This window comes from Cyrtonyx montezumae, unplaced genomic scaffold, assembly GCF_038088225.1.
Source record: "Cyrtonyx montezumae isolate F1298 unplaced genomic scaffold, pur_monq_1.0 scaffold_2, whole genome shotgun sequence".
Taxonomy (NCBI): Eukaryota; Metazoa; Chordata; class Aves; order Galliformes; family Odontophoridae; genus Cyrtonyx; species Cyrtonyx montezumae.
The window spans coordinates 9,682,506-9,694,581 of record NW_027071936.1 but is presented as its reverse complement, the minus strand read 5'-3'; the positions used below and the strand labels follow the sequence as shown (position 1 = coordinate 9,694,581).

General features: G+C 38.7%; 1 protein-coding gene across 1 annotated transcript in view; it reads left to right on the top strand.

Moving 5' to 3' along the window:
- The window catches only part of INPP4B (inositol polyphosphate-4-phosphatase type II B), a 159,746-nt gene that overhangs the window by 132,436 nt on the left and 15,234 nt on the right, over nucleotides 1-12,076 (top strand). The gene's annotated exons all lie outside the window — the stretch shown is intronic.

Sequence of the window (12,076 nt, the reverse complement as noted above, 5' to 3'; positions counted from 1 at the left end):
TTGTTTTTAGAATATTTCTTAAAGATTTATATGCTCAGTACAACATCTGTAATTTTTATTTATATCATGTTATTAAAAATAAAAGAAAAAAAGCAGTTTTTGACTGATGGTGGTTACCACTGATATTTGATAAAAATCTTAGCTGTGGAAAGCAAACAAACAAAAAAAAAACCCACGTTTCTTTCATTCTAAATTCAGCCATGCAGAAGTTAAGGCTGATGTAGTCAGGAATGTGTAATTAAAAGATGTAAAGATTTCTGATTATCTGAATCTTGTAATTGAAAAGAAGACCACTGAGCAAACAAGTTTCAATCACAGAATGAATCCATGTGCTATCTTCTCTAACGAAACTGTTTCATTACTGGCATTAATGAGTGCAGCGTTGTGTATTTTGTATGTGTTTACTCAAGTTGCATCCAACAAACGTCCCTGCAAGTTTAATAGAAATTATTCTGTTCAGCCTGCAAAGAAGTGACTGAATTTTATCTTGCACTTCTGTGAAACACGTAATACAATACGATTGTGTGTCGGATTTGCAAATATTGTCTGAGCAATAGTTGTGTTTTAATGTCTGTAATTGAACATTCTTGTCCTCAGTGTTTGGTATTATTAGATGAGCTGTGTTAAGTTTTGATTTACACATGCAAGGTCATTTGGTTTTTTAGCAAAGGTAAATATTCTAAAGAAAAGTATATAATTTTACAACAAGTAATTGAGCAGAGTGCTGAAACGTCATGAATGTATAGTTGGTTTGCAAGTTGCTAGTGCAGTGTGATGTATTAAACTGAGGTATCATTTTGTATGTATCATTAGCTTGCATATGTCCCTTAGTCTCTGCAGTACTTCAGTGAATGAATGACCCCTGTGTGCAGCCTCTCATAACTACATGTTTTATCATTACTGAAAATTTTGAGTTTTCTGTGTTAAGTTCCATTTGTGTTGGCATTTCAGATATGTTTTTTTAAATGTCTCCGATAAAAATGGTAGAGCGTAAGTCTGAGTACGCTGTCAGATACAAACAAACTAGATATATGAAATTGTTAGGTAGAATACTACTGTGAGGTGCACTGGAAAAAATTCACAGATACAAACCTGATTAAGAATAAAAAAAAAAAGACTGACATTTATATAAACCAGATTTTTAATGTAGAATTGAAGTATAGAAGGATTTTGCAGACTGAAATTAAGGGACTTCACATGCTTTTGTATTATAACTGATTTGAAAACTGAGATAATTAACACATTAGCTATATTTGCACATAACAGTTAATGAGTATCACAAAAGAATGGCAAAAAGCCAGAAAATCTGGAGAAGACTTACCAAGTAAATGAGTAGATGGATATACACGGGGCTGAAGCAACATCAACAATGTGAATTCTATGTTTTTCCTATAGTTTTAAGCAGATAAAAGCTTTTTCCTGGCAAATGAGTTTAGCAATGAGTTTAAAATCTGGCAAATGAGTTTGAAACAGCCTTGAACTGAAGTAGTTGCAGTATGTTGCTTATAGTCAAAGGCAATAACTTTGACTTGGGTGCTAGGAGTGCCTGAGATTTGAGGCAAGGCCCTTGAAAGTAGTGACAGTAACATAAATTTAGCCTATACCATCAGGAAGGCAAATAAGTAAATCTGTTGTCTATGCTGGCTTGTCTGCATTGCACTATGGACACAACCATTGGTTAAAAGAAAGAAGAGCTGCAACCACTTTTTCCCTCTGAGCTAGTAAAGTAAAGCTCAAAATTCAAAACAAGCATAAGAACATCAAATGGAGTTACAGAATATTTAACTTTTTCACATTACTGTTTATTGGTCAAACAGTTCTAGGGGCATTCTTTGTCATTTTTATTCTTTTTAGACAAATATTTAAGGAATGCTCTAACTTGTACTTTCAGCAGGGCTCCTTCTGCTTTCCCACTGCTCCTCTGTTGCCAGAGATGCTGATGGAGCAGCTCTAGAGGTTGCACTGTCTTTTTCTTCCGTTTCTACCTCTCTGCTGACCAGAGACTCAGCAAGGCTCCAGCTGCGGTCTCTTGTTGAAGGAAGGTGAACAAAGGTGAACTGTGGGGGAACACAATTTGTGAGAGCAAACTGGAAGGAAAGAACAGCAAGGCAAATGGGAGGGAGAAAAAAGCCATAATTTTCACACAAAGATACATAATGGCATTTCAGCTAAATCTCCAGTATTTTATTTGAGAAGACTTTGGCAGCTATGTTTCCAGGGTTCGTGTGATTAAGGTCAGCAGCTTGTTCATCACTTGTTGCAATGCTTGCCTATTCCACCTTTCCTTTCTTATGATGGCTGTTATAGAACGTTAGTAAAAACTGTGTTTTTAAGCCTCCTATTGACTACTTGTTAGGAGCTTTTAGGCAGATTTTTCACATCCGGAAGAATGCATTTTGTTTTTAGAGGAGAGGGTGGAAAAGCTGTGGTCACCTTTTAATTTATAATTTATGGAGTTTTCCCCAATGAATCCCCTCTAGATAACTTTGTTAAACCTTGCCTAACAAATTTGCGCTTGATTGCCACAAATCACTTGTGAGCCTTTCAGAACAACAAGTAGGCAAGAAAAATTCAGTTTTTGCATCCAAAATCTTAAGAGACCGAATTGATTATTGAAAGGCGTCTTTCAAGGATTAACAGTGGGAGAGGTACAGTATTGTGAAACAAAGGGAGTTGTAAAAGCAGGTGGAGATTCAAAAGCAGCCGTAAGTCGGAGCCACAAAAACTAGAACGGCTCTCTGTGTATCTCTAAAGCTTTTATTTTTCCTGCCATTGCTGATGCAGCTTTGGTAGCTGTTGTAAAAAAGCGAGCGTGGGCCCATGGGTTTGTGTACTCGTGCCTTCAGGGGAATTTTTGTGATGCTGGGCTCATGTGCTGCTGTGTTTTGGCTTTGCTGATATGCCTGCAGGCCTTTGAATTTTGAGTAAATCAGAAGCAATTTCAGATGTTCTTTGTTTGCTTTTGTGTACATTGTACGATGCTGTTCTGAAAAACACAGCCAATAGCTATTAAGCTATTATTTAGCAAATTAATTAATTAGCATATTTAGTGTCTTATACTGATAACAGCATGAAGTTTAAAGCTGTGCGTAAATCCATTAGTTGTCCCTTCAGCTTATGAAAAATGTGAAATCACGCTAGGAATTCAGACTCTGTCACAAAACTTAATACGTAGCTTTGTCTTCTGTGTGCAATTCTAGCCATTATGATGCTGCAGCTACAGTGTCTGTAAAAGCAAGAGTGGCTATTCCATAAATAGGTCTGCATCCTATAGTTTACTTGGTAGATGTTTGTTGTGAATTCCATTTATCTTAGTGATAGTTGTAGTGAAGAGTGAGGAGAATGCATTATCTCTTCTTTATCAAGAGCTTGTAATTCTCATAATGTTGAAATAATTTTTCCAGTATTGCTGCCACTTTCAAATCACCATTTTTTGCAGTTGGTATTGTTTTCATACACTTGTGTTCAATAGTGCATTTTCATCATCAGTTGTATTCCAAGACAGAGCAAGGAGACAAAACTGATTTACCTGAGCACTTTTATTCCTCAAAGCCGGTCACTGCTAAAGGGACCTCGGACACAGATAGGCAGCACACTATAAAGCAGTTTTATTAAGCTTTTCTGATTTTCTTTTCTGAACCTATTAAATTTAAATGTTTCAATGGCAGGTCCTCTTTTGGAGTTCTTAGGCAGTATGTAACCTCAGAATCTTCTGCTTTTTGAACATTTCCAATAAAGCCTCAAAAATAAGCAAATGATTTGGCAAACCCACTATGTACAGTGAAGCATCTAGGCTTTCAGCCTTGTCATCATTCTTAGTAGGGCACAATACCTGTCAGATACTTCAGACTCTGAATACAAAATTTCTCTCAACTTAAGATGCAGTTTTCAACTGAAACACCAGTTAAGGCTATTTTAGATGATTGTGGATAAATTTCCTATCAAAAATCTAACTGAAGTGGTAGTACAAAGTATGAATGGTCTGAGCAAGGCAAGGACTTTTGATGGCTTAATTATGAAGCATGAAAGCTTCTGGTGAAACAAATGTTTGAGGGCATCTTTTCTTAAAGATCATTTTAAAGATGTGCGAGTTGAGGAGGGATGGTTTTAGCACTATAGATGTAGCACTTTAATCACCCTAAGATGATATAGATGGAAGTCCAAGCTGAAGGATCTCTCCGATGAATAGGCCTATACCAAACAAGATTCCTACAGCCTAGGAAGCAGGAGCAGCGTGACAGAGTGAGAAGCTGGCATCCATATGCAGATCTTTTTTGGCTTTTTTCTTGTTTCCTGGCCTTCACTCTGTACCTGTGAGCTTGCAGTTGTAGATGGAGCATGTGAGTGGTTGCACAGCGGTTACTTTTTCATTCTGTACCTGTCAGATCTTCCCCATATTTGTTTGTTGTTTTTCTTTGAGAGTCTCGTCTCAAGTTTTGTGATCAAAACTTGAGAGGGAGAGCTTGGTTTACAACAGAAGTTTTCTCGTTCATCCGTGGTTCTTGAGAAATGTAATATTTTTATTATAAGGTACAAACTTCAGATGGAAAGATTTACACTATCAAATGTATTGAAATGTGTAAAGTAACAGCACGGTCCAATTCGATGCATAGGGTCAACTGTCAATATTGTTTTCCAAAACCAAATCACTATTTATTTAATGGCCAACAGTGTGTGTTGCATGTAAGAGGAATGAAAACATGAGTGTGAAGGCAATAAGATGTAAAAAGAATCAAAGCATTCAGCATAGTCTAGGACTTTTTAAGAATAAAGTTCTGTTCTCGAGGTCTTCCTGGAAGGAGGAAGAGAATTTCACACAACTTTTTCAGGATATCAAACTGTGCCTTGAACAGGCTGCATTAATTCTGAAGCTTTCTAATATAAGTACTAAATTTCACAAAATTCCTATTGATAATATATCCTTAAAACAACTACCTATTTTTGAAGACATGAGGAAAAAAATGGCAAGAAAAAAAAAGTAACTCTTGATACTGCTTACTCACATCATAACAGGTTCAGGAAAAATTTCGTTGATATCTTCTAATGGGCAAATGAAAGTATAATTGGTGTTTGGTTTTGTAATGTATTTCGAAGATGAGAGCTAGATGTTCAAGTCCACATTTTGCAGGGGAATATTCTCTAACTGAGCACAGAAGTTTGATTTCTCTTCTACTTTATTTCTCTAGCTTCTTGCCAATGCTAATTTCAGCATTTCTGATGAACGCACCAGTCAGAGTCCTGAGGACTCTTTTGTAGGGATTTTCTCAGCTCCTTTCCTCCTTTTCACTGTCACTTCATTATTTTTTTTCTCCTTGTTCTTCACTGTGGTGTATGTGGCTGTCATTGTCTTTCTCCTCTTCAATGTGTGGACACTCTGCGGTAACAACATGAAGAACAGCGAACACAGTGCCCCTGCCTCATTGTCTTGGCTTCCTGTTGTGGTGGTCACTGTTTGCCTGGGAAAGGAACGAAAGGACGAGTTGTCTTACCCCTAACACGAGAGATATTTAGCATAGATTGAATCCTCTAAGCGTGTACCTTTTAAGTCCTTGTTAAGAGGAGGTGAGATTCTTGTGCAAGCAGGGTCTTAAAATGGTTAGGTGTCTCGCACCTTTGTTACCTTGGTGCAGAATATCAATCCCACTGTAGTGATCATCTCAGAAGGAAGCATATTTTTTTCTTCTTTAAATGACACTGTGAGCTTGAATTTTCACCATTCAAAAGGAACTAACAGATAAAAGTGTAATCTTTAATGGAGAGCACTGTGTAGCAATAATTATAGGTGCTCTTACCCTAAACTTGTGTTAATATCTTGAAATATTCACAGGGGCTGAGTAAGTGGTTAAGGGGCAACAGTGAAAACCTTTGCCACAATTTCCAAGAGCTATTTAGAGATTTAACCCAGGCTGCTTGACTGATGCGCTACCATTTCCAGTAGGAAGTGAACAAGAATTTCTCAAGTAAATGCTTCATTTTCCTGTCAGGATCAGGGAGAGAAGATTGTACCCAAAACAACACACATTTTGACAATCAGAGGTAGTTGGGTGAGTCGCTGAGATGCATATACTTTACTGATAACATGAGGGAAGGGTGAGTTACTTCAGGAAGACTCAGAACCTGAAAGTATATTTTAGCTATCAAGTAGCAAAACAAATGAATTTTTCAATTGCAGTATGTTACAGGTTAAAAAAAAAAAGTAGTTATTTTTCTATTGAAAATGTTTGAATGTGTTTGGTTTTTTGCACTGTGGAAGTCTTTGGCCCCTGACTAAGCATGCACATGGTGCCTTTCTCTAAAGATTTAATGGAATTTCAATCAAAACTCAACCTACTTTTTGTTGTCCTGCTCCAATTTGTACTTTTTTTTACACTGAGATATTGACACAGTAAATGTTCTCTTACCTAGCCAGTATTAGTACTTACCATATATTGACCCAAATGAGCGTGTGAGGAATTGAGCTATGCCTTCTCTCTGAGAGAATATTTTACTTACTCAGCACAAATGGTGGAGAAGGTGCACAATTACCAAGTGCACACTCTGATGACTCAATTTTCAATTAAAAAAAAAAAAAAAGTTTAGAAAGCCGTATCCCAAAAACTTGCTTTCTCATTTAGTACTGTGCTTTAGTGCTTATGCTATTTCTTATTTGGAAGTTCTGTGAAAGACTTGGTCTTTCAGATTTTTTTTCCTATTATATATAATTTCTGATGAGATTTTCAAAGGGATTGCATTGGAGAAATCCTGCATGCATATTTATTACCTGTTAAATCTCCGTGGGCAGCAGCTGAATTACCCTAGCTTTGACCATGTACAGTAAAAGCTCTCAGGAAAATCAGCACTGCCAAGCTCAAAATTCAGATAAGAAAGGAGCAGGAAATGAGGAGGCTAAGTGGGTAGTAATAGCATAAAATAGTTGGTTAAAATTATCACGAATCCAATCTCTTCAAGAATTTATCAGTCTCTGAGACTGTGTTCTTCTCAGAATTATATGGGCAGGGTGAGCTGGTAACTTCCTGCAGCGCTAGCCAGCTCAGACTGTGGAGGAGTTGGAGGAGATGCAGAAAAGAGCAGTGACTAGCTGCTGTTCTAGGAAGGATGCTTTGTAAGAGAGGACTGCTTTTCTTTGGGAGAAAGATGATGCAGTGCAACTCTATCTGGCTTACGTAGAAAGTAGTTAACAAACATATTTAGGTCTATTTTTACTCTCCTTAATGCCATTTCCGACTTAGTTTCTCTAGGAATACTCCCCACTCAGATAATTGCCTGTCTCATCCAGCATCTCTGTTTCAGTTTTCTTCCGTAAGCTTCCTGCTTTTTTTTTTCCTTTGGTCTTTGCTGTACTTCATTGTTTTTGTGGGTTTTTTTTTCCTCTAGTACTCTCACATTAATGGGATTTATCTGTCTCCTCTGATTGTAGCCATACTCGGTTTAGGAGTGAGCTTTAGTTGTGGTTTCTTATTACTTTCTGTAGCAGCTGTGAGTTACTGAGTGGCTTTTTGTGAGCAAGCTGTAATCACAGCAGCCACTGAAAGACCTAGCAGCAGCAAGTCACTCAGTGTTTCACTGCAGCAGAGGTCCCAGTAACTGTTGGCACTGGAATGACCAAAGCAGTTAGTTCTCATTTGGACTATATTTGCCTAGGGATTTCCTATTTCCATGATGTTCTCAGTAGTTGACTGAAACAGAGTCAAATAACAGAGCCAGCAGTGTTATATTGCTATTTTGTGTTCAGGATCTTTCAGAGATAAATCTGGGAGACAAATAAGTGAACTTGCATTCTTTATGGCCTAAATGTCAGCTACAATCTGTAGGAATAGGAAGACTGGGGGAGGTCAGAGGGTAAGAAGGAGGCCACTGCTCCCTGCAACGAGGGGGGAACTATTTAGGGCACAGGACCCAACAGGTTAGATAGAATACTGTTGATGAGGCAGGAAGGAGGTCCACCTGTCTGTGGTACTCCAAAGCTTCACTTGTGTTTGTAGAAAATATTTCATTTTTTATGGTATGAGGAGTATTACTATACTTTTTTGAATCAGTTATTTGGAGTCTTTTGAGTAAAATATCAAAGTACTTCCACATGTGTGAACTTTGGAATTATTACCAACATCTGTGATTTTACTATAATTGGCATTCATTATAGGCAGGACTCAATCAAGCTTGCGGTATGGTACAGCAAATGAATATGGGATCTGATTTCTATTTCTTGCTAGGAGGGTTAGTTTTCTGTATTTTTTTTTTGTCATGGTTTACTGACTTCCTTGGGGAAAAAGCATCTGGGGCCCAACTGTGGCTTTGCCACATTTGTGAGGAGCTCTTCTCATTCATCAGAGGGGTTTTGAGATTCACAAGCAGTTTCAAACTGGTGCTACAGCCTACCCGTTTGACACTGTCTCTGCAACTTTGCTGTGAGACACTGGTGAGAACTGCCTGTTTCTAACAGTGGTGAGAACGTAATCAGCTTTGAGGTTTCTTATCCCTTCTGTGACTTCATCTGACCTCAGTCAGCATGCCCAAAGGCAGCTGCAATCCTTCCCCTCGCACAAAGCACCAAAATGTGACCTTTGCTTCTCTAGCAACAGAGTCTAAAAAGGCAGCAGTTAATTATTACCAGCAGCAAAACAGCAACCTACACCTTGTTTTGTTTTTAAGTACATCTTCTGATCAGCCGCAAGCCCTCCACAGTCAGCAGTCAGATGTGAAGAACTTGTTTAGATTCTTTAAAAAAAATGGATTAAGGAGCAGTATTGTCACACATCTACAAGAAAGACCTTGTCTTAATATCATCTGATGACCAGTTTGTTGGGATTAGCTGGCAGGTCCAATGGAAATATATAATTCACGTCAAGATCACGTGCTTCATATGGGTTTACAAAAAATCCCTGCTTCAAGTTGTTGATTTTTATTTAAATCCATTTGTATCTCGTTTGTAACTGTTGACAGTGGAACGTCTACAGAATATGAAGTAATCAGCAACGGAAAGGTTTGCTGTGCAACTTGCAGCTCGCTGCCTTCTCTTGTTCCATCAAGATTAACATGGCAGTGTCCAAATATCCACAGTTGCAGGCTGTGCAGTTTTAATGCATTTCAGACAGGAAATTAAAACCAGTGCTTTTAGCCTGGGTTGGTTTGGGGTTGTATTGTTTGCTTGTCGTTGCTGTTGTTATACACTTATTTAATCAAGAATGACATGATCTGTTTTCCAAGTTTACTTCATGTAAAAAAATGGCAATTACATTGAAGACTGACAAAAGCAGATAAACTGACACTATGTCAGTATCATCTCTAGTTGGCTTGAAATAGTCAAAGTAGCATCACAGTGCATTTAAAAATGAACTACTACCATAACAGTTCAGTCTCAGCAATCCATGAATTGATTCTGGAATTCTAGGAGAGATTGTTTTCATTAAGTTGGTTATAACAGTTTTAAATACTTATTTGGGAGGTTTTTAAAGTCTGTGACGTGTTCAGTGCTTGCTGTGCCACGTTTTCTTGTGATCAGAATGCACTTAGAATATGCTTTATACTACTTCCTTTTTATACTTGTTAGTGTTGATAGATATATCTAAAATTTCTTCTCTTTAGTTTTAGAGTTTAAAACTTAAAAGGTGTCATTTAAGTTTGTTTCCTGAAGGATGAGTGACACTTCCTAATGCCTTATTCTTACCAGATTGCTTCAATCATTTAGCTATTGTTAGTGTGGCAAGATAGATTAAAAATGGATACGTTTTTTTGGTTGAAGAGTATTGAAATCACCTTTTCATGGTGCTTAAGTTAATGCTGCATACAGCAGAGTTTTGCTTTCTAAATACAGCAGTCTGTACAGTACAGCATGCAACAGATACCCAGTTATTCAAAGAAAATGTAGGAAGCAGTGCATTTTTTTTGTCGCAATTTGCTGCATCGTTATGTGACTATTTTCAAACACAACTTACAAACTTTACAAATATTAGTATGCTCAAGAAACAATTTTTTGAGAGCTTTTTTTCCTGTCACTGTGATTTCTGATTTGCATGCCTTATGTGACAATTAAAACTTAGCTAACAGACTTTGTGTTGTGTGTCTGCAAAACTTCAACATCTTCAGGTGCAAATGCTTGTCTGTAGATGAAGGTTTTGCTGAAGTAGAAGTGCAGGGAAAATTCAGTCTCTTCATACTATGATGAGATGTAGCTATTGTTCTTGATGTTGAAACACCAAGAAAATAATGAAATTTGCATATACATCTTTAACTCAGAAGTTTCTCTCACTTTCAGACAACAGGTATTTGGTTGTAAGTGTGCTGAGCAAACAGCAGTCTGTAATGATATTCGTAGACTTAGCTGATTTTTTTTTTTAAATAACTCCGTGACAGTTATACCTGAAATACTGTTTTCAGTCCCAAAGGCAATCATTCTTTCTGCTGTCAGAAGGAATCACTGTCTGTGCAGCACAACTGGGATAACAAAATTCATTTTAGTCTTGATTTAAGTCTAATTCCAAGGTAAAACTTGAAGTTGCACAGGTAGGCATCAAGGCAGGTCTTGAACGTCTCCAGAGAAGGAGACTCCACCACCTCTCTGTGCAGCTGTGCCACTGCTCCGTCACCGCACTGTGAAGAAGTTCCCACGCACGTTTGTGCAGAACTTCCTATGCATCAGTTTGTGGCCATTTTCCCTCGTCCTATCACCACAAACTGCTGAGAAGAGTCCAGCCTCATCCCTTTGCCTCCCTCCTACTCCTTAGATATTTACAGATGTGGATCAGATCCCCTCTGAGTCTTTTGTCAAGGCTGGATAAACCCGGCTCTCTCAGTGTTTTCTTATAAGAGAGGTGCTCCAGGCCCTTTATCCACCTTTGTGGCCCCTCTGCTGGACTCTTTCCAGAAGATCCTGTCTTTTTTGTACCGGGGAGCCCAGAACTGGACACAGTACTCCAGGTGAGGCCTGTCCAGGGCAGAGTAGAGGGGGAGGATCACGTCCCTTGACCTGCTGGCCACACTCTTCTTAATGCACCCCAGGATCCCGTTGTCCTTCTTGGCCACCAGGGCACGCTGCTGACTCATGGGTCAACCTGTCAACCACCAGGACACCCAGGTCCCTCTCCTCGGAGCTCCTCTCCAACAGATTGTCCTCCAACCTGTACTGGTACATGCAGTTATTATTCCCTAGATGCAAAACTATACTCTTGCTCTTGTTCAGTCTCATCTGGTTTCCTTCTGCCCAACTCTCCAGCCTGTCTAGGTCTCACTGAATGGCAGCACAGCCTTCCAGTATGTCAGCCATTCCTCCCAGCTTTGTATCATCATCAGACTTGCTTAGGATGGACTCGGTCTTCTCATCAAGGTCATTGATGAAGTTGTTAAATAGAAGTGGACCCAACACTGACCCCTGAGGGGTTTTCTTCAAATTATTTGCATTTGGTCATGAGTGCCTTTTCTGAAGTACTCACTCGTGCCACACACATCATGTACTTATTGACACACAACTTCCACCTGAAATAACCTGACGTAGCTCTAGCAAAGTCCAAGGAACACTGCTAATAAATGTTGGCTACAAGTAGATCATCAAGGCAAGGTCTCTGCTGGGCTATCCTATCTCCAAGCAACAGTGCTGACCATACCACAGGAGCAGAAGGGAATGCAGGCGTTCATAATGCTGTGATCGGACCTCCTGGGCAAGTCTGTTCTTCACAAGTGGTTTGTGCAATTAGTTAAACTGAAAAAGCGTCCCTTCTCTGTGCATTTAGCTTTTCACAGAAGGGGTATGAACTCTTCCCAAATTTGGCCTTCAACTATGTGGCATTTCCTAGCCAGGTGGAATAAAGAGTCCACACTGGTTCATAAGAAGTCAGAAATCTTTTCCCAAACAAGATTAAAACCTGGTATTACAGTGGGCTTCCTCATTCACTTTGTTCTCGTTGCACTACAAAATGCATTAAGCATCCAATTTCCTTTGTAAATGATGCAGTGTATCACCTCAATAGCTACTTTTGAAGTAATCAGCAACTTGAAACACAGATGCTAAAACTAATGGAAGTAAATGAACCCCATCTGAATTGTAATCCTTGAATAGAGCAGTGGTTTTAGTAATTTTTTATTA